At 37.1% G+C, this 23,563-nt stretch overlaps 1 protein-coding gene and 1 pseudogene across 2 annotated transcripts in view; one reads left to right on the top strand and one right to left on the bottom strand.

Moving 5' to 3' along the window:
• The window catches only part of EFNA5 (ephrin A5), a 239,034-nt gene that overhangs the window by 119,138 nt on the left and 96,333 nt on the right, over positions 1 to 23,563 (top strand). The window lies entirely within an intron of this gene.
• LOC134400982 (U6 spliceosomal RNA) lies at positions 17,216 to 17,271 on the bottom strand (annotated as a pseudogene).

Below are 23,563 nucleotides of genomic sequence, written 5' to 3' on the forward strand. Positions count from 1 at the left end.
AGGTAGGAATCGGGAAGTATTGAAAAAGTAACTCTTTAGGTTGTGCCACAGTTGCACTCACTTCATTTCACCTGACACTGGCAGAATAGCACATGCTAGGGTATTTCCCCCCCTTCATTCATTTTGGTTTCAGCATTGCTGCTAAAGTGTCTTCGCTGTTTTACAAATATCTAAATAAAGCTACTAAAGGTATTTTAAGCTTGCAGCCATGAATGATTTATAAAGTAACTTAATCTTGTTTATTGTAACACTTTATCTCAGTTTAATTTTTCTTTTTAAAAATATGTAAACTGTATGTCACAGTTACGTCTTCCATTGAAGATTCTTTCTTGGCAAAATTACTTAAATGTACTGCAGGAAAGACTAAGAATTCTGATTATTATTACTGGTGTGAGCTGTTTTTAGGTGATGTAAAAGGCAGTGTGTGTAGTCTGGTTGATCAATCAGGTTTCCACTTTCTTGTAAAGAAAATGGTACCTTCATACTGCCTAGGTGTGTGGACAATTTTTTGCATAATAATATCTTACGCTAGTGGTACTCAAACCACTAGGTTTTGTCTAGCAGTCCTTTCTTGGTCAAAGGAAACCTAATATGTGTTGCACTCATATGGGGCATTGCCTCTAACAGTGTGTAATAATGGTTTTAAAGGCTGCTTCACAGATGAAGTGAAGCTAAACTTGTATGTGGCAGATGGTTCTGCCACCAGTTGGGGTTGGAAATCAAGTGTAAATATGTGTTGAAGTCGATTGGAGGTAATGCTTAATGTTTCACAGCAAGATACAGTTCTAGTAGTTGCATACATATATTTTTTTAAAAAAATGGTAGAAGTTGCTTGTTTTATGATGGAAAAGACATCACAGAGAAACATGGCTCCGATCATGATAACATAGACATCATGGATCAAGTTATCATTTGTATAATTTTCATAGAATAGAGCAGTAAAGTATGAAAAGCACTGTCATTTTTAATTGAATTAATTACAGTCCTATACATGTCTACCAAGAAGTAGGTCTCACTGAGTTCAGTGGGGTTTCCTCCCCGGAAAGTGGTTTATAGGATTGCAGCCCGAAGGAGATTATAATTTCTTTGATAAAAAATGTAAGATTATTTTAATCAGTAGTTTGTAGTTTTTTATTAGTCAGGAAGATAGTGTAGTGCTTACAAAAGAAACGTAACCTACTCTTGCAGTTATGCCCTCTTAACATGCAAAGAAAGGCATCACCTACCCATCCATCTGAAGAAAATCTGTCCTAGATATTGCAAAATTCAGAGTGTAAATAGTTGAAGGGCTAAAAATGGCACGTTACTCCCTCCCCTTCCTTCAGATCTATCCTGTTGGAAAGATTATATACTAGGACCATTGTGAGTTCTCAGCATGGGGTTCTGTTGACAAATGCTGCTTCTTATTCTCTCCCCCCCTTTTAAAAACAAAAACAAAACCTCTGAATTTATGCCTCAGTCAGACTTTCTGAAATCCTAATCTGAGTCCTTTGGTTACCAGAAAATCAAATCTTTGAACCCAGTTTTTTAAAATAAACTTTACTGGCGTAGTGACATGTTCAGCACATTGTGTCGCAGGGGAGCCCAGGCAAGTGTTCATAGAAGATGATTACAAAAGTAGCTATATGAAGGAGTGTGGGATAGAGAGTGGGGAGAGACACTTCTCACTGGTTGCAGGACTTACAGTACCCTCCTGATTTCTAATTGGTACTAATTGGCAGAGGAAGGTATTTGCAATTGTTGAGTCATCCTGCTTGCTACATTGTTCAGGCTGCTGCTTCCCCTTCCCCTATTAGGTATGGTCAGTAGTACTAAGAGCTCTTGTGTCTCAAGAGATGGTATGTGCATTATTCGCAGTCCCAGAGCTACCAAAGACTTGTCAGTCATGATGACCTCCAAGGACCTCTGTCAAAGCCAGCAAACAAGGCACTGGGCCTGAAATGTCTTTTTATTTCGCAGTCTGGATCCCCACCCCTCTGTTTTTGTTGTGGGGAAAAGAAGGAGATGTAGGATTCCCTAATTATTTGGAAGTGTATGCAAACACTAAGAAGCCTTAGGTGTATCAAGTGGGGCTCTGCTTTTATTAGCAAACTTTTTCTTCCCTAAATAGATGGCAAACATACTATTCTGTCTTCAGACAGTTAACCTTTTCATCCTTCCTATAAGAAAAAATCCACTCTGAGCCAGGCTAATTTGCTATTTAGAATAGTTTTAAGCAAGTGGGTAGTGGGGAGAATGTATTTTACCGTGCCTTTCACTTTAAAAACAGCAATACCTTTTGGCATTGTATCCCTGTTCTGGATTTTTTTAGAGATACATTCCATAAATACTCCCTAGGGGTCTTGCCTCTCTCTCTCTCTCTCTCTCTCTCTCTCTCTCTTTTATTTTCTTTTTTACAAAATACCAGAGGAAAATCCAAATGCAGCAAAAAATTGCTGAGCCAAACATCCTTTATCTTCTCTATGCTCACATGAATTGCATGTGGATGTAGGACTCTTCCTGTTTCAATAGAACACTCCTCTCCCACCCCCAGTCATCCTACTGAACGCACAGCTCTTATTCTGCCCGGATCAAAGCCATTTGTCTCTTCTGTGCTGGAGCAATATATCTAATGTGACTTTACCATTCCTTTAAACCTTTAAACTGTTTTACAGTGGTGGGTGAAGAAAAGAACTTGGCAAAGAAATAGAAATACTTTACAAAACAGTGTAATATTCCAAGCAGCCTTATCTTTTTTTTTGTCACAATATTCCCCAATATTTATTTTGTCCTTTTGATCCCTATTCAGAACTAGCCATGACTGCACTGATGTTAATGTCAATTACAGTTAGCACAAAAATTACTTATAACTATGTTTGGAAAAGGTTTGATGGTAATCATGGTTGGTTTTAACATCCTTGCAGGCACAATGCTGAACCATAGCTTCCACTAAAAAGGAATAAAGGGTGTTGAAGACAGAATTTGTGGACAATATTGGAAGATGCAGGGAGGAACCTGTAGGCTTTTCCTAATCCCTTAATGGTGATTAGGCGGCTGGAAATGCATCTGATTGGGGAGCTGCTCAGGAGTGCAATAGAAGTTTTGATAGAACAATTGAAATTGATTTAAAATAGCTTGAACTACGGATGTACAGATTTCGTTAAATTAGTAATGAAGTTAGATTGGCTGTTGAATACTGGTGCTAATGTTAATGTTTCTCCCCCCACCCCACCCCCACCCATTTAGGCTTTGCCTGTTCCTGATTGGTTCTGGTTTATAAGTGATATTGCAGCATGCAGACTTGTAACTGTGACTGGCATTTTATGCTGAAATGTTTCAGATCTCTAAAATAGGTATATATTCCATAAATTTATAAATTGGATACACTATCATTGCTTTCATGTCTTGTTTTGTTAAATCTAGTCCATCTGTGTTTCACGGATTGTCAAGCACATTTGGTTCTTTCGTCCACTCATGGATGCAATTAACTTTTTTTTTAAGGATGTGTGAGAATTTTGTTCCAAGTGCACATTAGCACTTGGAACCAACCAGAGCTTCGGCTATTGGGAGATATAAAAATGCAATAAATAAATAAATAATCTGTGCAAAAACTACCGAAAAATAAAAATTGGGAATGCACATGGAATTCATTCAACACAGAAAAAGCCATTTCACTGCAGAATCCATACATCGGATTCATAGAAATCCAAACTCATTTCAATCCGTTGTTTTATTTCTCTGATATTCCTACCTTGAATTAACACATGAAATCTTGAGGCCACCACTACATATAAATAAATAGACATAAAGTCCAAATGCATACATCAGGTGTTTTTTTTTTAAAAAATGCTATATAACTCATTTCAGTATTTCCCTCCCTGGTTAAAAAAGGGGAGGGGCAACCAGAAAACAAGAACAATACTCATACATCTCTAATGCTTTAATCGTATGCACACATACAAGTAAATATGAATAGGATTGCAGTGGTAAAGTATTAGAGTAAATATCAAATAGGGTGATCAGAAATATTAGGCACCCAATTATCTTTTATATTTTGAACATGGATTTTTTTCGCTGCCAGAGCAAATGTTATACCTATTAAATAAGCAATTGCCTATAGAGTTAAGAAATTGTTACTATTATTTATATCAACAATAATCCAGTTAATATAAATTATTAACATTTCATGGGCAACGTGACAAATATACTGGGAGGAAGGCAGCAGCCTTTCCCCTCTCCATCCCATTACATTTCTGTTGCCCCTATTTCATTCCAACTCCTCTGCTTCTACTTTGTATCTAACATAGCTCTTTGCTTTCCAGCTTTGCCCATCTTCTACGCTCTGCATCATTCACTACTTCAGTTTCTGCCACCATCCTAGTTTCCTCCATAGTTTCTCCATCTTGGAGAGCCTAATGCAGGTGAGCTAAGGCAGGACTAGCTCTGTCTTTACCTCTTGCTTCATCTGTGATCAATGGGAGGGTAAAGACCTCTGAGACTCTTGTCAGGATCATCAACTTTTTGTTTCACTCACCACACACATTTCTGCTACTACCCTTCTCCAACATCATGGCCAGCCTGCGTCTGGTTCTGCGTTTTACTTCACCTGTGGCAAAGGCCATATTAATCGATGGGAAGGTGAGGACATGCACAGATCTTCTCATACCTTTCTTCATACTTCCATGATAATAATGATAACAATAATATTTATTTATTTATTTATTTATTACATTTTTATACCGCCCAATAGCCGAAGCTCTCTGGGCGGTTCACAAAAATTAAATAGTAATACTTAAAATTTGTATAGCACTTTCAAATATTCAAAATGCTCCACGTGAATTATTGAGTTCTAAGAGCAATGGGCAGGATTAGGTCTGATCTGTCAATCTTGTCAAATCAACAACTGCAGTCTACTAGATTTGCAGGTAAGCAATGTATGTCCCTCAACTATCAGCTAATGATAGACGTAGGAAAATAATAGATGTAGGAAAAGGAAGGACTGGCTATTTCGTTAAATTGAGGGGACAAAGCATTGGAGCTCCATTACCTTATGCTCACAGTTCTAGTTGCCTTTGGGAGCATGCCAGTTCATGCCTGTCTTGACGAGTAAGCCATGCACAGAATATTTGTAGTTGGGGGTCATTTAAACTTCATCAAACAAGTTTTCCTCTTACTTTACTTATAATATATATGTGATGTTGTCCTTAACTTTTTAACAAGTCTCTTTCTCTCCTTAGCTGTGTTTCCAACGTGATCCAATTTTAGCTAAAGAAACCTCTTTTTTAATGTATAGCCGACTATACGTATAAACAAGAGTACATGCAGTGACTTTTAAGAAGGGTCCAGTTGTACGTATGAAAATTTAACATGCAAGTTGTTTCTTGTTTAGTAGAATGCAAGTAGGTATACATATTATTATTATTATTATTATTATTATTATTATTATTATTATTATTTATTTATATAGCACCATCAATGTACATGGTGCTGTACAGAGTAAAACAGTAAATAGCAAGACTCTGCCGCATAGGTTTACAATCTAATAAAATCATAGTAAAACAATAAGGAGGGGAAGAGAATGCAAACAGGCACAGGGTAGGGTAAGCAGGCACAGGGTAGGGTAAAACTAACAGTTTATTTATTTATTTATTTATTTATTTATCTTTCTAAATAGCTTTCTGTTTTAACCTTGGTATCATCATACTTTAGTAAGCACAACTTCGAATTTAAATGTGATTTTCAATGAAGCTGACAACTTCAAGTTAATGATGCTTTCAGCTGCTAAAAAGCTTCAAATACTATCATATGAGTTAAATTCCTTTTAAAGGCTTATTAGATTTTAATGGACATTAAATGGACTTTATGACAATAGAATGGTACAGGCTGTTGTTTCATTCAAATAGCCACAAAGTAAAGGTGATAAAAGTTTAACTCTTTACACTAAAACATATTATGCAAAAGATTTCCGTAGGAAAAAACACAGGTGGGAGGTAAACAATATAATTAACCATGTGAGTAAAAATCCCCTTCATCTAGCACTTATCTTGTCTGATTATAACATTCAATATTCAAGGGTAAAGCACAAGTTTTTGTTGTAAACTTATTTTTTGTTAGCACTCTGATCTGCTACCAAAAGATTTAGATTTTAATTTCAGGTGGAAGACTAATTCTGTTTATTTGGGGTAAATTAGCAAGCTGCTTTTGATTACTCCTTTCGCCGAGGGCACCTGTTAATGGTGCAGATTTACGTGGGGAACTTTTTGTAGGCATGAATGGGGGAAAGGATTGAGGCACTCCCTGCTACTAATAAGCAGATGCATGCTATCAGAAAACATCCTTCCTGCCTTTCAGTCTGCCAGCTCTCTATATTGATGGAGTGTCATATGCCTATAAGCCATTCTGTGCTAGGGCAATGAGAAGTGCTCTCTCAGGGCCCATTCATCAAGTATTTCAGCGGCTGTTTGTTAGAAAGGAATTCTGAATGTGTGGCTTTATCCATGAAGGGAAAACGAGAGCTGATGCACTTCCTCCCTTTTTTATCAGCAAACCTATGTGCATATTCTTCAACAGTAATAGCTATATGCTATCCAAGGATCTCTTGTAAATACAAGAAGATTCAGCTGCTTTTTTGTAATGTGAGAAATTCTCAGTGTCTGCATTTCATCATTTTTAATTATTTTTTCAGTGTTAGTTTTACTTCCAGTTCACCAGTATTACTGTGGGAAATTGCTGGGTTAGTACACATGTTTGGTAGTGTCCTTAGCAAGCAGAAAAATGTAAAATATTACTGAGCTTATTTTATTTATTTTATTTAAAATATTTCTTTGCTGCTTTTAGGGTGGCTTTCAACAATACAATGCATAAAAACAGTAAAAGCAATAAAAACATAATCACAATAAAATAGCAATTAACAATAAAATCAATAATAAAACAATAAAACCAGCGAGAACAGCAATGGCAGCAATAACGGTACTTATTATGGGTTGTGTACACAGTGGCAAATATTTTGATAGCAACTGTTTTCAGTTTACAGTCCCAGCTAAAAGCAGCTACTTGCACTGTCAAGGTAACTGATAAATCTTTTGTATATGTTCTTTGCTGGATAGTTTTCCTCCAATAAGATAGAACCTGATCATGTAGTTGCTTTAATTTGTATTTTGATAACAGCTGGAGAAAACAAAATGGAAGTTACAATGTTAACAATATGAATCACTGAATAAGATCAGTGCTATGAGATGATAGATGTCATGTTGATTGGCAAACTGTTTTTGTTCAGAGAAGTGTTTCTAACAAATCTTCCATGTTGAAAGTTCTGATACCGTGATAAATGTCTATTGACATGGCTTAGTTTCAAAGCCAGTTTTCATATTAACGTTTGGGATCTGTAAAGAAATTAAAACCATTTATTTATTTATTTATTTATTGCATTTCTATACCACCCAATAGCTGAAGCTCTCTGGGTGGTTCACAAAAGTTGTCTGTCCTTTATCATTGAGCAGTCACGGCCATCCTGCACCTACCTGGGAAAGGCTTTGAGGCTGTGAGTGTGGGATGAATTGGCACTCTCGGGTCCTGGCTTCTCTCATCTTAGATGTTAAGCAGTGCTTCTTGAGGCTTTAATATTGCTAAAATTAAACAGGTGTGGATATGATCAAACCCTTTTTATGAGAGAAACAACGACAACTTATTACAGAGACATAAAGTGTACTTTCAGTGAGCTAGTGAAGTATCATGAAAGTACCATGTCATGAAGACATGGCCTGCAGAAGCAAATGAAACAAATTGTTCTGATCAAGCAATTACTTTTGTAAGCCGCCGTGAGACCCTTTTTTGGCTGAATGGTGGCATAAAAATGCTTAAATAAATAAATAAATAAATAAATTACACTCTTGATGGATTGCATAACAGTTAGTGGTGATCCTAATTTTCTCTCCTGCAGTATCTGCATGAAAGCATCAATAGTACAAAAAGTTGTTAGAGCAGCCCAAGTATTCCTCTGAAAGTACCTTTCATGTTAAAAAATCACATGTTATATGAACTGATGCGATGTGTTAGATATGGTTGGAATATCACAGACCATCACATCAATAGCATGACATTTTAATGAATGTATTTACTGATAGCATACAAATAAGCTGTAGAGTTAAATAGCTTTGCTGACCAGCAAAATGGTTTTTCATTTATACTATTGTAATACATGATGAACTCATATATGAGAAGTGTGCTATATTAACAACTGTTGTCCTGTATCAGCAATTTATACCTTCAGGGAACCCTTTCTGGATTGATTTGTCTGCTGAAAAATTCTTGTATGATGCAGAAACTTCCACGTAAAAGGAGCTATGAAAGATGTTGGACCATGTTCTAGGGTCCACAGACAGTTCATGTGGAGTTTGGGAGGTCAAGCTTGGGAGGCCTTGTCCACATGACTTTCCCCTGTGACTATGAATTCTCTTTCTGGGAAGTTTGCTTGCCAGTACAGTTATCTTATAAGCTTCCAAGAAATCCCAGGGTTCATTTGAACACATTTTGAATATCAATATCCCATAAGAAAAATACAATTACTATTCTGCTCTGATGTAGTGTTGATTTACATACCTGGAAACAGGCTTTTTCCTTGACTTACATCTACACTTCACTCAAAGAGATGCATATATAAATTTCTTGAACAGCCCCCAGTACAGCGAGCAGATACTTTCCTTACCTGATATCCTTGATTTGCAGGCAGCATAAACCATAGTTAACATTAATATGACAGGGTCAGTGAGCCCTAGGTCACATGATCCCTGCTCCCCTGGCACAGCGAAGAGGAAATGTTTGAAAGTGTTCATTTCCATTTTTGATTAACTATGACAACCATTAAAGCGATTATAGCCATGCCACAGTTAATACTAACTATGGTTTGAGCCAACTACCAACTATAAGTGAACTATAGTTAAGTTTAAACACTGTTTAGGTTTCAAACAACATGCTAAACTGTGGTTAATCTAAAATGCAAGGAGTAGTTTCTGATCAGAAGAGGAGTTGGGGGAAGAGAACATGCAAGTTCCATGTTCATTTGTACTTTAATCTGGTCAAAGTGGGACCTCTTATAAAGTCTCTCAGATACTTCTTAGTTTTTCAAGCTACATTGAAGGGACAGAATTTTATTCTACAAGCCAGCAATTGACACTCTGATGAAAAGGAATCTCAATTAATGATAATCTATCACCTAAAGCAAACATGATGAAAAAGGTTTTCATATCAAGTTTTCACTGCTGCTTCTTTGTATCTTACAGTAGCTGCTGGATTTTGTGGTAGTGGACAATCTGCTATCATTCTGGCCTCATCTAGGTGTTCTGATGCATGAAAAACAGTTTTCAACATTCTACACAAATAATATCAAGATTATTCGAAAATGTAGAAATAGTTGTTTGTGATGTGCTGATAAAATAGGCAGTAGATGGAGACAGCATGTGCTGATAATCCTTGCAACAGGGGTTAGGTGCACAAGAATGGCATTTGATTAAAAAATTAGTCTCTTCTCGATAGACTATCACTGTGCCAAGTCACAGTTGCCTTCTAGTTATTGATTATTGCAATTTCACTGGGGAAAATATTCCTTGCAGACTGTCTTCAACGCATCAAGATACTGATCTGGTTTTGTTTATTTAGTCTCCACAGCATAAATATTCTGTTTGGTTTACTTGCTTTGTGATCTATGCTTCATTCTTTGCCTGGAAGATTGATGCAGCGAGGTTGGTAATGTTTCCACCTTAGGGCACCCAAAGCGTTGTTTTTCCCCCACTGTTGCAATAATGCATTACAATAAACATGGCTTATTCTGGCAGAAGGGAGGAGGAAGCTTGCAGGAGAAATGAAATAGCAGTTAGGTTGTGGGGTATGTTACGGAGCTTTATTCTTGTTTAGTCATTATTCAATATTCAGTCAGCAGAGAGCTGGACAAAGATTTCTCCCAAAGAAATTTTAACCTAGTCATGCACATCAGTTCTGGGGTCTGTAATTTCTCATATTCTGTCCATGCCTGTTAGTTTCAAGAGAGGACAGTTACTGCTTTAGGGTGAAAACATGTCAGGATTTGTACTAGAGATGGCTAAAAGCAGGCACCGGTGTGTTGCCCATGAGGAAAAAAATATTTAAGTAGCAGACATAGAAAAAGACACTGACAGAATAATTAGCAATAATAATTAAGTAAAATGCTTGTAGCAGTTATCTGCTAAGATGGTATTTATTTTAGGTAAAAACTTAACTGGAGGTTGTTAGAACTTTGTAAGAGAAAAATAGTTTCAATTACTTTATAAAGCAAAGAGACATTTTACGAGAGAATATCATGCTTACACAGCTTCCCAAGTATATTATTTTCCATTGGATAGAGAAATGCTACCAGTGCCTGATTCCGAGTCAGTAAAGACTGGTCAGAAATAAATGGAAGGACAGTTTGAATTTTACAAGCCAAGCTGTTCTTCAGGAAACTTTTAACTAAGGCTATAAATAGGTGAAAGAACAAGTACCTTGAATGGCGGAGAAATATTTGGCATGTCCAGAGGCTTGTAGGAGACATACGCATGGTTAATTATATTGAACCATTCCAGCTTCATCAGGAACTTGTATCCAGTAAGACCTGGGTGTTTCCAAGCAGCAGCCTGGGTTCTTGAGATGTCCCCATCAGGGAATCGACAAAAGTGGAGGAATGCATATGTTCCTGGATACACTGCTAGGAGACCAGAGGTCCTCCCTATACCCATAGTAAGACCAGTTGAGCAGACTCTTGCTTGGAGCAACTGAGATAAAACTAAATGTTTATTTGGTTCCCAGGAATTGAACTGGTGTGCCAGTGGCACACCATACTGATTCTTTGATTCATTTCTGAACATGAAAACCCTTCACAACCTTCCTCAGCTATGGACTGGATCATGTCATAAAATAAGTTGCTTGGATATGTTTAAATTGCAACATGAATTCTTTCAAAATATTGTGACCTTTGAGTTGGCCTAAAAAAGGAATTATGCTAGTATGGATTTTAGCATTTTTCTTTTAGAATAGCTATGCTGAGAAACACTTTGGAAAATGAAGCAAGTCAAGTATATTGTCAAATGCAAACTTGGAGATTACTGGCTTACATTGGGCTATGTTTAAAATGCTTGGGGATGTTTTATACTTCATAATATTGAAATTACATTATTAATTTGTGAATGGCTAACTGGACTGGTGTTGATGATACTGTTTAAAGTAGGAACACGAATGGTGCTGTGGGATTCAAGGCTACAATTACGTCGTGCAATGTGCTGCTGAGCCTTTTAATTTTTTTTCCTTATCAGTAATTCATGTTGGATAACAAGTCTGTAGATAAAGCAGGGCTTCAAGGAAAAAGGGAAAAGCACAGGTTTTATAGACCTTTATCAGTCTGGTAAAGAGTGTTTGGTGTAAAAGTTTAAAGCAGAATAAAACAGAATAATAACAAAAATGTAATGAATTAAAAATAACAATTGAATCTGAATAATAAATTATAGAGTATATTTGCAGTTCTCTAATCCTTTGTGATTTTTGCCCCCTGCCCTTTTTTCCGTGGTTGTCTTCTTCTTCATAACAAAACGATAGGCATTGGTCTGCTGCCTTTCTTCCTATGGAGCATGTGACTTGAAGGATCTGACCTCATTTTAATTTGTATTCACTTCAAATGCTCATCACTCTTCTCTCTGAGTAAAGTCTTGTCTTGGGAGAGGAACATATGAAAGACTCATTAAAAGAGCCCAAAGGCTCCTGTGTTGGACCTGAGGATATGATGATCTTTAAAACAGATAAAGAGTCTGTAGTTCTTTGTGTACATTTATTAAAATTCTCTTCACAAATATAGATTCAAGTAAGAGTACTTACCAAGGTGCTTTTTGTTTCTGTTAGCAAATAATGATTATAGTGATCATGCAATCTCCCCTCTTTATAATGTGAGATGATACTTGTCACAAAGTAGAGGTACTTGGAATGCTGAGTGGTGGAAGGATGTAATTAACAAGTAGTTTGGTACTTTATTAATTTACCACATAGCGAGCTTTATACCCTTATTGCATGGGGTTCTGATACTTTTCTGCTAGGCTTTAAATTCATTTTGGCAGGCATTTCTGTAAGAAAATTGACAATATTAATTGTAGTAGTTGCACGTGAAATAGTTTCACATTTTATATTTACAGAATGTTTTCACTGATGAAGATGGGTGACCTCAAAAGAACAAAGATTGACTTTTAGAACTAGTAGTTTAGGGAAAAGATATTTTTGTCATGTAAACAAAGCAAATTCACTTTAGTAATCACTGAAATACCATTAATATGGAAATACAAAATGCCTGTTTCACAATCATTTACTACAGTAAAAATCTAATTCAAGACATACATCAGGAGTCCCCAACCTTTTTGGACCAGTAGACACATTTGAAAATTTGAGAAACTGCAGCGGCACCACCGTAAAATGCCTAACCATTAAGTCGTTACTTTGGTATCAACCTTTCTTATCTGTGGATCTTATTCAGCAAGAGCTTTTCCTTCGTATCTATTGTGCCCAGCAAATTCTTTTTAAAAAGTGCAATACAGCTAATGCTTCTTCTAAACATGCTTGGAGGATGGCAACAAGAGAAGGGGCCTTTTCTATGGTGGCCCCCCAATTGTGGAACAATCTCCCTGACAAATTGTGAAACAATCTCCCTGTTATCTTTTCAGCGCCAGTTCAAGACTTTTCTTTTCTCTCAGGCATTTAGCAATATGCAATTATTTGTATGTTTTTGTGGTTTTAAATTATATGTTTTTGTGATTTTAATTTTTTATATATTGTTTTAAAGTGTTTTTATCATATGTAAACCGCCCAGAAAGCTTTGGCTATGGGACGGTATACAAATGTAATAAATAATAAAAAATAATAATAATATTTTGGTACAGCCTAAGGCCCTCAGCATGCAGTGCCTGGAAGGGCTTGAGTTACCGGGATGTATTCTCGCCTCGCACAATAGCATGAGAAGATGTTGGTGATTGTGCTCAGCAAACCCTCTGGGCCCTCTGCTCCTGAACCCTGGTAAGTCCAGCCCTCCCAGGCATGCTGTAGGCTGTACCAGAACCTAGGGCTGTGCAGGAAAATGGTGGATCTGCAACAAAATGGCCTCCGAGCCATGGATTTGAATATTAGAGGTTCGAACCTTGCATAGCGCTATTAAACGTAATGCTCCCTTCCAAATGTAGAGGGCACTTTTTGGTTGTTAATCATGGTTGGGTCATGGATTGTAAAAAGCTCAGATAGAAGAACTATTTTACTGTCTTTCATATATTCATATTTAGAAATTGAAGAGGAGGAAGTTTTGAAATGTAAATATATTATTTACCAAATATATATTTATGCTAAGAAAAGATTAAAAAATGCCATTAAAGGTAATTAGGCATGAAAAATTATTGGAAAAAACTTTTCTCCTGTCAAATGAAAAAGTCATCATCTCCTTTAATAGTGAACTACAATGATTGACTGCTTATCAGTTTGGAAATGACACCAAACAATAAAATATTGGTTTCCACATACTCAGAAAACTCCCTAGGTACACTGAAGTGTATACATTTGTAAAATAAAATAAAATACCACTCTCCCCAAGCTTCTAGTACGCATTATAAATAGGTGAAACTTCCTATTTATTTTTCTTTCCTGGAACAGGAGTGAGAACTGCCCATACAAAAGAGTGGTGAAATCTAGGATTATAGTGTAATTGTGATTGGGCAGGAGTATGTTTGTTTCTTAGTTTTTGAACATTTAAAATGCATTAGAGTGTATCATGTCAGTGGTGCACAAAACCTTTGCAAGCAATTGAGCACTGTATTTGGGTTGAGAGATTTTAAGTGAACCTACCTTGGCAGGAACCGAAGTAGTATTTTATATTGGGGGGGAGGGCGTTGGCTTGAAATACAGACCATTAACAGATGAATAGACTGCAAGGCAGCCATAAGGCACTCTTTCTCTCAGACATAGCCCCGTCTCCCCCACAACCTTTAATATGGAGATAAGGCACTGTCTTGGCTTTGGGCATTGTCAGGAGAAAATGTGGAGATTGTTAACACAGGTGAGAGAGAAGACATTGATCTGTTGATCAATTTATAATAAATATCCTGGAGGTGCATATTAAGGGTTGGGAGAATAAACACCATGAGGGTAAAACTCTTCTTGAACTATAGAGGGAGGTTGCAGGAAAGGTAATGAAAAGGAATTACTTTTCACCATCCCACATTTCGGAAACCTCCTTCCCTGATATATAGCAACTAGCCTTGAAACCTAGCCATGGATTCCAAATACTGCCTGGAGCCCTAAACAGTTAGATATCTCTTACATCACAATCTTATACTGGTCTACTGAGAAGTAACTCCATTGAAATGACTTCTTTCCTTGTATAATTAAATTCTTAACACAAGACAAATAATGCATAGTGCCCCAGCCTTGCATTCATACTGAACTTTATATCTGCTAGAGATTAAAAATGCAACCGTTAATCTGGACATATTCCTGGGTTGTTCTCTAGTAACTGTCTGGATTCTCCGACATTGCAGCTAAAGACTTTGCTTGTACTATAGCAATATACACTTCTACTTCATACCTACGTATTTCCTTGCACTGTTTTTTAAGCACTCCAGTAGTATCTTGTTAGTATTGGCACCATGCTGAGTGATTGGCTTGTTAGCCTGTGACTTGTTTCTACTAGGCTGGGATGAAGAGCTCTGCATTTGTAAGCATCATGAGTAGGTTTGGGTATAAGAATAAGCTGCTGTGGCTTTACGCCATTGAATCCTGCTGAGCTGAAGGATGGGATCGTTATTATGGAGGATACTTAATTTGTTTTGATTAGCCTGGTGATACCAATCAATAAAAGCTTAGCACCATTTTAGTTTCAAATACATCTTTAGCATTATGGATAAGAGCTGGTTCACCCATTATGGAAATTAGCATGTTTCTGCTGTAATATGATAAGCAGTGGCACATTGATCCAACTCCTAGTAAAATCTGCATTTTATTTTGGTTGAGTCCTGCAAGTCCTTATTTAACAGATTTCAACAAACATTTGGAAAGATTTACCGATATCTATTTTTCAATGATTTAAAAGATTCATACCAGTTCTGAGGAACATGGAATTATATCAGGAACATTTAGATAATGTCTGTGATTATATAAGAGTTTAAATATAATCCATGGAGTCATATTCGATGCATGCTAACTTGTGATCCTTTGGAAAAGATCGGTATAAACAGAAGCTTCCGCTACTGTTTGAGCATGCTCTATTGAAATAAAATGTAGGTAGAATCTAAATGCAATTTGGGTTCTCCAAATTGTAGAATTTTGTGCAAATTGTTGGGGGACTACCTGTTGAAATATTAAATACAGAATATGCCACAGGCAATAGTTGGGATCAAATTAGCACCATGCTGCTAGATTGAGATGGAATCTAGCTTTAGAAATGACATATAGTCATGCTGCATTTTTTCCATTTGGTTTTTTCTTAAAAGGGCCTATTTAAAAACACAAGAAGCAATTATTCTTTATGGTGGTTATGATTTAATAAATAAATCTAAATTTGCTTAGTAATTGATTCAACTTAGATGCTTTTTTAAAAGTGTTTTGAGACAAATAAATTATTTACTAGATATTTCATTGCCAGCCTGTTGGATGTAAGTTAATTTAATTTATTTAACAGTCCTGAACACAGTACTGTGGGAGTAGTCTGTTGAAATTGTTGGGAATCATCTCTTAAGTTTATTTGCTTGGTTGATATATAGAAAAACATTGTTCTAATCAACTTAACACATTTTCGTTACATATTTTGATGTTGTTTACATCAGGTGCGGCAGAAGATAGATTTGGATCTACTAGTAGATCCCTGGGTGATTTACAGTAGTTTGGCAAGGATTTCTGAGTCACAATTGTTCAACAATAGCTGCAACAAAATGACTTCCCTTCCATGCTGTAAATGAATGGAATGAAAGAAGCTTGGGGTAACCAGGAGTAGATTTTTGTGTGGAGCTTTGTTCAGTTCCGGATACTCAAAACAAATTCCAGGGCCCAGAATTTCTTCTGTTCTAAACTTACCTCTTTTGCAACAGCCTCTGGTTAGTGGATATCAGAGTTTTAAAAAAACCAAAGTACATACCCCAAGCCTGGCATCTGCTTACTACAGATCTACATGGCATTCAAATAATCTTGGCCTACTTACTGGCTTTGCTTCTGTTTAGGTTGAGAAAGAAGATGCAAGTAAAACCAACTTACTTTGTGGAGTACTTTTGTGCACAGTGTTAATTTCTATATTGTTCTATAAATGGTGGATTGTTGGTATGTTTAACAAGCCACCCTGAAACAGCCCATGGGTTGATTAGTCTGCCTTGGAATAATTTCTAACCCTTGCTGAAAAGCTATTTATCGTTTATTTTTTATACATACACACACAAACAGCAATAAACTTTATGTGTGTGTTTGAGAAGTGTAGCAAACCCATTTAATTAGTAATTAACATTCTGATGCAGATTACAAACAGCAAATGCAACTGTTTTGTTTGAGGTAAACCTGAAACAGGAGAGCACATGAATCAGCTTACGATTAGCTTTCATTGTGCTTTACCTGGGGATCTGTCAAGTTAAGTTATTTTATACAATGGTGAAATGTTTGTGTGACTTTGATTTCAAAACTGAAAGATTGCATTTGATTTTCAAATAGACAAAGTAGGGTTAGTCCTTTAAAGCCTAAGGAGTTCATGCTCTACAAGGGATGGTAGTGTTCCTACCACTCTTACTTCTAATGGCACAAGTACTGCTGTGGAGAGAAGTTCTTCCAGGAACTTGTTCTAAAGACTGCTTTTGGCATGTCCTTTATTTTATTTTATTTTATTTTATTTTATTTTTCAAGTGTATTTCTGAACCTATTGTATAATTGCTTTCCATACTGTGGTTGATTGATATGTTTTCTGTACCCATCTTGCATAGTGATCATGTAAGAATAGATCCTTCTCCCAGAATTATTTATGCCACGAAAAGTAAATCTCCATTTAAATCCCTCCTCCTGCCTCGGAGTTTAGTTTTACCCTGTATTCCAACACAGCTGTGAGGAAGAGATTGGGAGCTTTCACTTTGTTTTTGAATTATCATAGTTTAGTGTTATATCCAAACAAGCTAGCTTCTTAACCCAAAGTTTGAAGTTGGTTTGTTTTAGTAAGCTATAGCTTGTGATTGACTTGTTTTGCTAATCTTCTCTGTATCGTTCCAATTTTAGTATATGTGCTGCCGAAGCGAGCACGTGATTGACTTGTTTTAGTAAACCAGAAGAGGAGTGAGGAGTGGACTATGTTGCCTTCCAGCTCCAAGCAGTTTTGGATGATACAGATTTTCTAGACCCATTTCAAACTGGCTTCAGAGCAGGATACAGAGTTGAGACCGCTTATCTATGCCTGAGTATTAGTGTCCCTGTTGGTACTGCTGGATCTCTCAGTGGCTTTCGATACCGTCGACCATGGTATCCTTCTGGAACACCTGAGGGGATTGGGAATCGGGGGCACTGTGCTTCAGTGGTTCCAGTCTTATCTCTCGGGCAGGTTCCACATGGTGATGCTTGGGGATACCTGCTCCTCAAAGAAGAGGCGTACCACAAAGCACCATCTTATGATCAATGCTGTTTAACATCTACATGAAACCACTGGGAGAGATCATCCAGAAGCATGGAGCAGTGTGCTATCAGTATGCTGATGACACCCAAATATATTTCTCTTTGCCTTTGACAACAGTGTCAGCTAAGGATAGTATGTCTCCACTGAATGAATACTTGGAGGCGGTAATGGGCTGGTTGAGGAAAAACAAACTGAAGCTGAATCTAGACAAGATGGAGGTGCTTACTGTCAGAGCCCCCAACATTGGTTTGGAGGTGTTTCAGCCAGTTCTGGATGGTGTTACACTCCCCCTGAAAGACTGTGTTTGCATCTTGGAGGTGCTTCTGGATCTATCACTCCAAATGACAGCTTAGATATATGCAACGGCCCAGAGTACCTACTATCAGCATCAGCTGATACGCCAGCTGCGCCCCTTCTTAGAGTTGGAAGACCAAAAGACGGTAGTGCATGTGCTGGTAATTTCGAGGCTCAACTTCTGCAATGCGCTGTACATAGGGCTACCTTTGTGCCTAGTTTGGAAACTTCAACTAGTTCAAAATATGGCTGCCTGGTTGGTCACCGGTACATCTAGGGGTGATCATATTACACCAGATTTAAAATCAGTACACTGGCTGACAATTAGTTTCTGGGTGAAGTATAAAGTGTTGGTTATTACCTTTAAAGTCCTACATGGTTTGGTCCAAGTTACCTGTGGGATCACCTTCTCCCATACAATCTGCCCTGCACACTCAGGTCCTCTGGGAAGAATTTACTCCAGTCAGCAAAAAGTAGGCTGACAACTGTTACCCAGAGGACCTTCTCTTCTGCCACTCCCAGACTGTGGAATGGCCTGCCTGGAGAGATTCGTCAACAGTCTTCTGGAATTTAAGAAAGTCATGAAGACTGTTCTCTTCTGGCAGGCCTAACTAGTTGAATTTTAAGATGCCTTTTAATAATATGCTGCCTTTTAATAATGTATTTGTTTTATATGTTTTTAATCAATTATATGTATTTTATGGTGTTTTGTATTTGTGTTGTACCCCACCTCAATCCAGAAGGAGAGGTGGATATGGGTAAGAAATAGTAGTAGTAATAATAATAATAATAATAATAATAATAATAATAATAATAATGTTTTGTTAACCGCCCAGAGAGCTTCGGCTATTGGGCGGTATAAAAATGTAATAAATAAATAAATAAATAAATAAATAAATAAATAAATAAAAGCCTAAGGCTTTTGCAGGGCATTACTGTAATGATAAACCTTAGTTTATTGTTATGCCTGATGATTTCTTTTAAACCTTGTTTACATGCTGAGGAGAGATGCAGTTGATTCATAGGTATGTTTCTACAGTTATATGCATTGTTTAAAAAATGAAGTGTGTACATGCTTCAAACAATAGAAATCCTGTGACTGGAGTTCCATTCATGGGAGCAATTCCTGCTGACATAAAGGGAATGGCAATTTCTGTCATTCCCCCACAGATCCTTGTGCCTGCTGAAAATCTGTTCTGGAGAGTTGGGGGACATCCAGAACTGCGTGGCATGGGGGTTGTAAGGCAAAGGGAGAATTTGCAAAAATCACACACACACACACACACACACTATTGGATCACGGTTCCTCTGGATCCAATTTGTATGGTTCCTCTGCAAATTGGATCCAAGCAAAAGATTTTATTAGTTATATAAATGACATACTTTGTTAAAATTGATATGTGTGAAGAATGTCTGAGTGAAATGGTTTATAGACACTGGAACACTATTTTCTGGGGCCAAAATAGATCTTGCAAAATAGATGCCTCCATTTATTAGGCTTCAAAATTGGCTGCATCCAAAATTCCATGTCAACTTGTCCATTCTTTAAGTCTTAAAATTTAAGGTCATATGTCGAGGTCTTTCGCCATGTATCTCTTATGTCAGAGATACAGCGATCTTTGACATAAGGGAGAATGGTAGCACTCCCAGTATGGAGTATCTAGTAGTTCACCTGGTGCAAACACTTATCATTTTCATTTATCCAAGCACTTGAAAAGATTTTTCTGATTTAAAAGTGTGGTTTGATTTTAAGATTTTATCTGCTGTTTTGTGCTTCTTCTATGTGTGTCATGTTTATACTACCCTGAAATCTGATTTGATAAAGGCTTATGTAAAATGTTTTAATTAATAAACAATAAAATACAACAATCTACCCATTGGCTGAAAAGTGTAGGTCTATTTAGATCAGCTACACAGGAATAACAATACCTGAAATCAGTTTCAAACTTTTGGTCCCACTTTTCTCATGAACCTTTGCCTTAGCTAGACCTAAGGTTTATCCCAGGATCGTCCAGGGGTCATGCCTGTTCATGTAAATGACACACAGGATATTCCGGAAGCAGGCAGGGACGACCCCGGGACGATTCCGGGATAAACCTTAGGTCTAGCTAAGGCCTTTGAATTAGTATTAAGAGTTTGCTATCCAGAGTAAACATACATCTCTGTTATACACAAATACTGTAGAAACATAATTGCTTGCTACCATTTAAATACATTTTTTAAAAAAGTATATATTGTATATTATTAAAGATTTCAATAAGAAAAAATGCATCTGCTTAGAATGTATTTTTTTAGGTTTCTTTTAAACAAAGGCTGTAGTAATTCTATCACTGACATAATTGCTTCTGTAACCTTTCATGCATTCAAAGGCAAGCCTTCTCCAGTCACTCCTTTAATAACTAAGTAGCTGCATGGCTTCAAGTCTTCAGACACATAGTCTTGTGTATTTGCTAGGTCTTAGTGAAGTTACTGTCATTCACCTTGGGGAAGAGTGGAAGAATCCCCGGAGCATAGTAGGTCACAGATCCCCTAAGTGTTGGGGGCATAAAGTCACAGCTGTGTTACCTATTCTGTACTAATTAAGAGTTACTATGAATCTGTTTGACAATTAAGGACAGAATGAACTTTAGTGCAGATAGGCACTATGGGGACAGTAAACAGTTCTAAAGCAAGCAAAAAGTCATCACAGGAAATACTGCTGACAGCATCAACTTTCTTTTAATGGCATGCAGAGTAAAATGTCTGAATTAAATGTCTACATTGGGTATTCCATCACTATTTCAGGAATACATTTCTAGAACTTGCATTGCCAAAAGCATATATCACCAAAATAAATTTGCAAACATATCACATGTGTAGTAGATGATCCAGGGAGATTTGGAGGGAGGGAAGTTTTGGGGCAAGTGTTGATTCCAATCCTAAAATCATTTATACACCTTTCTTTTGAGGCTATAGTTCTTGTAGTTACTGTGGTAACATCTCACTTGTCACATGATCCATTCTTAAATTAAAGAGAAAGTTTCTTATAAAAGACTTTGTTTATGAAATGCAGATTTAAAACTGTCCCCTCCAATTAAAGCATGTAGCCCTAATAAAATATTATGTATGACTCTCTTGGGTTTATTATATTTTTTTCTTCATGGTTCTCATGGCTGTAGTAATGGCAAGGAAGAGAAAATATCCCTCACCCTTTTCCTTTCTGTCTCTCTCTTTCTCTCTCTCTGGTGGAATCAAAATAGCAAAACTTTTAAGACATCCACCATTCCATGTAAGCATTTTGTTTCCTAATTCTGTCCTCCTACTGTTTGAGCACAGAATCTTTGGTTGTTGGTGACTGAGCATCAAAGGGAAGCAATTAGTACCACACTTTTCATAGCGACAAAAAGGCAGAACCAACAAATTTTAATTACCACTTTCCTTGACCTTTTTTAAAAGATGCTATTGGCAGGTGTGTGTGTGGTTCCTTGTAGGCAGGTTTTAATCGGTTTTATGGGTAGGGGAGATGGAGCTGTTGGGGATTGTGATGATAGTAGTGGCTAACAAATGAGCCAGCAGGGGTTATGTGGGTATTTATTTCATTTCAGTAGGTTGTTGTGCATGGTTGCATATTACAACAGTTAGTTTAAAACAGGGTAAATAAATTTAATAACTCAGGTGGATTTATTAGCAGTGAAAGAGCTTAGCTACTATTTGAATGTAGGAAGCCATTTGAAACACATCAGAATTAATGCTACCTTATTTGTCTTCTGCCTTGAAAAGAAGAGGAAAGAGACAGTTTGATGTCTAAATGAAGTAATCTTCAGAAACAAAAAAGATTATATTTGTTAAACTGTATAAGAAAAAAAGTCCAAAGATAATATGGCTTTGTTCACAGTATTACATAAAGAAGATTAAAGACGGGAAACAAGCTGCTTAAACACTGTAAACTAATTAGTTCAATGAATTGTTTTCCCGAGGTTCATGAGATATGAAACATTGGCACCAGTGCGTGAAATACACTCTGCCTCAGTGCTCTTTTCAATTTATTTTTCTGTTAGTGTCATACGTATATAAAAAGAAAGCAACCAAAAAGAAAGAGGTTACAGAAGGAGACCAAAGCCTGGCATATGATTGAAGCTGACATTTTGTCATTTTAAGCCTGGTGCGGGACGGCCTTCCTGTAATACCCTTGTATAAATACCAGCTTCATTTTCTGCCATCACCAGCTATATTGCAAAAATGATGTCATGACAAGACCCAAAGGAATTCCTTTTGTTGCTCAGAGCCACTTTGGCAGCTCCAAGCTAAACTAATCATGAGCGAACTGACGCATTATTAATTAGTTTGCCCAGTATCAAGGTATTTAGACAGGAAGGGGGAGGAGGGAGAGCCTGCATGGTAGGAAAACAGGGCAGGTGTTTGGCACAGAAAACTTGGTGTTTGTTTTGTTTTTTCTTTCCTGCAAACTGATGCATGCAACATTTGATGTGGCAACAAGTGCATAGATTTAAGGTGCTCTCCTGGGAATGCACATTGTTATATACTAAACAAGTGGCCACTGAAAACCTATTTGAAGGTCCAGTGACTTTGAAGTTCTGCTTCCCATACCTATTGTATTTGGACTACAGAATCTCAAAATACACAATGCATAAATTGGTTTGTATCAATAATCCCCTCCTCACTTGAGTTGCATCTGCATGCAGTTATTGCAGTTGTGTAAAACAGCAGAAATTAAAGGAACCAACATGGATGTCTCAGTCTGAAGGGATGATACTGGCAATATTACATACAAGTAAATAATTTACGGAGCCAGCCAGCATGAAGTGAAGGACAAGATGCACCACTAATTCCATTTACAGACCAAACTGGCAGTTGAATCTTAATTTAACACTTCTGATGGGATAGCATCCTGCACCCCGTGTATCTCCCACTTGAGGCAGCTGCCTCACTCTGCTTAATAGCAGGACCAGTTAGCACACTACTGCAGCAAATTGTGGGTTAATTAACCCACGACATGGGTTTGCCAGGACATGCCGCTTCTGCTTTCTATAAACCTTCAACAGGCACGATCAGAGATTGTGACCGTGTTGTGCGAACTCACAGTGTTGGGTCCATAAACAATCCAGCACTCAGAGTTTGTACATGCCACTCAGCCATTGTTTACTGAAAGTGCAAGTGGCTTTCACACAGTGCATATCCCTGCCATGATGTGCAAACTTGTGCATTGTCTAATTTTGTAAAATATTAAGCATCTATTGTTAATATTATTCCTGTACTGCAGCATATAAACCCTAAAATATAAATAAGTGAGGAATATACATGTTTTAAATAGTGTTTCCTATTTTTAGCAACATTTTAACTCATATGACAGGTGTGCAGACATGGTGTCTGAGGAGTTAAATGTATAGATGCAAACTGAATCCCTAGTACATGAGGTGTCTTCAACTGCCTTCTAAGAGATTTTTAAAAGCCAATGTTTTCTCTATGTTTCTAATATGGTTTAAACAAACAGGCTTAACCTGTCATTTGCGGTTGTTCATATATTAATTGCTTGTTTATTCTGTGTGTGCGAATATCTCATAAATATTGTACATCCAATACATTGCTATCATATCTTGCATGTTTCTTTTATTGAACAGTTGCACCTTTAAA

The sequence above is a fragment of the Elgaria multicarinata genome, chromosome 6 (genome assembly GCF_023053635.1).
Source record: "Elgaria multicarinata webbii isolate HBS135686 ecotype San Diego chromosome 6, rElgMul1.1.pri, whole genome shotgun sequence".
Taxonomy (NCBI): Eukaryota; Metazoa; Chordata; class Lepidosauria; order Squamata; family Anguidae; genus Elgaria; species Elgaria multicarinata.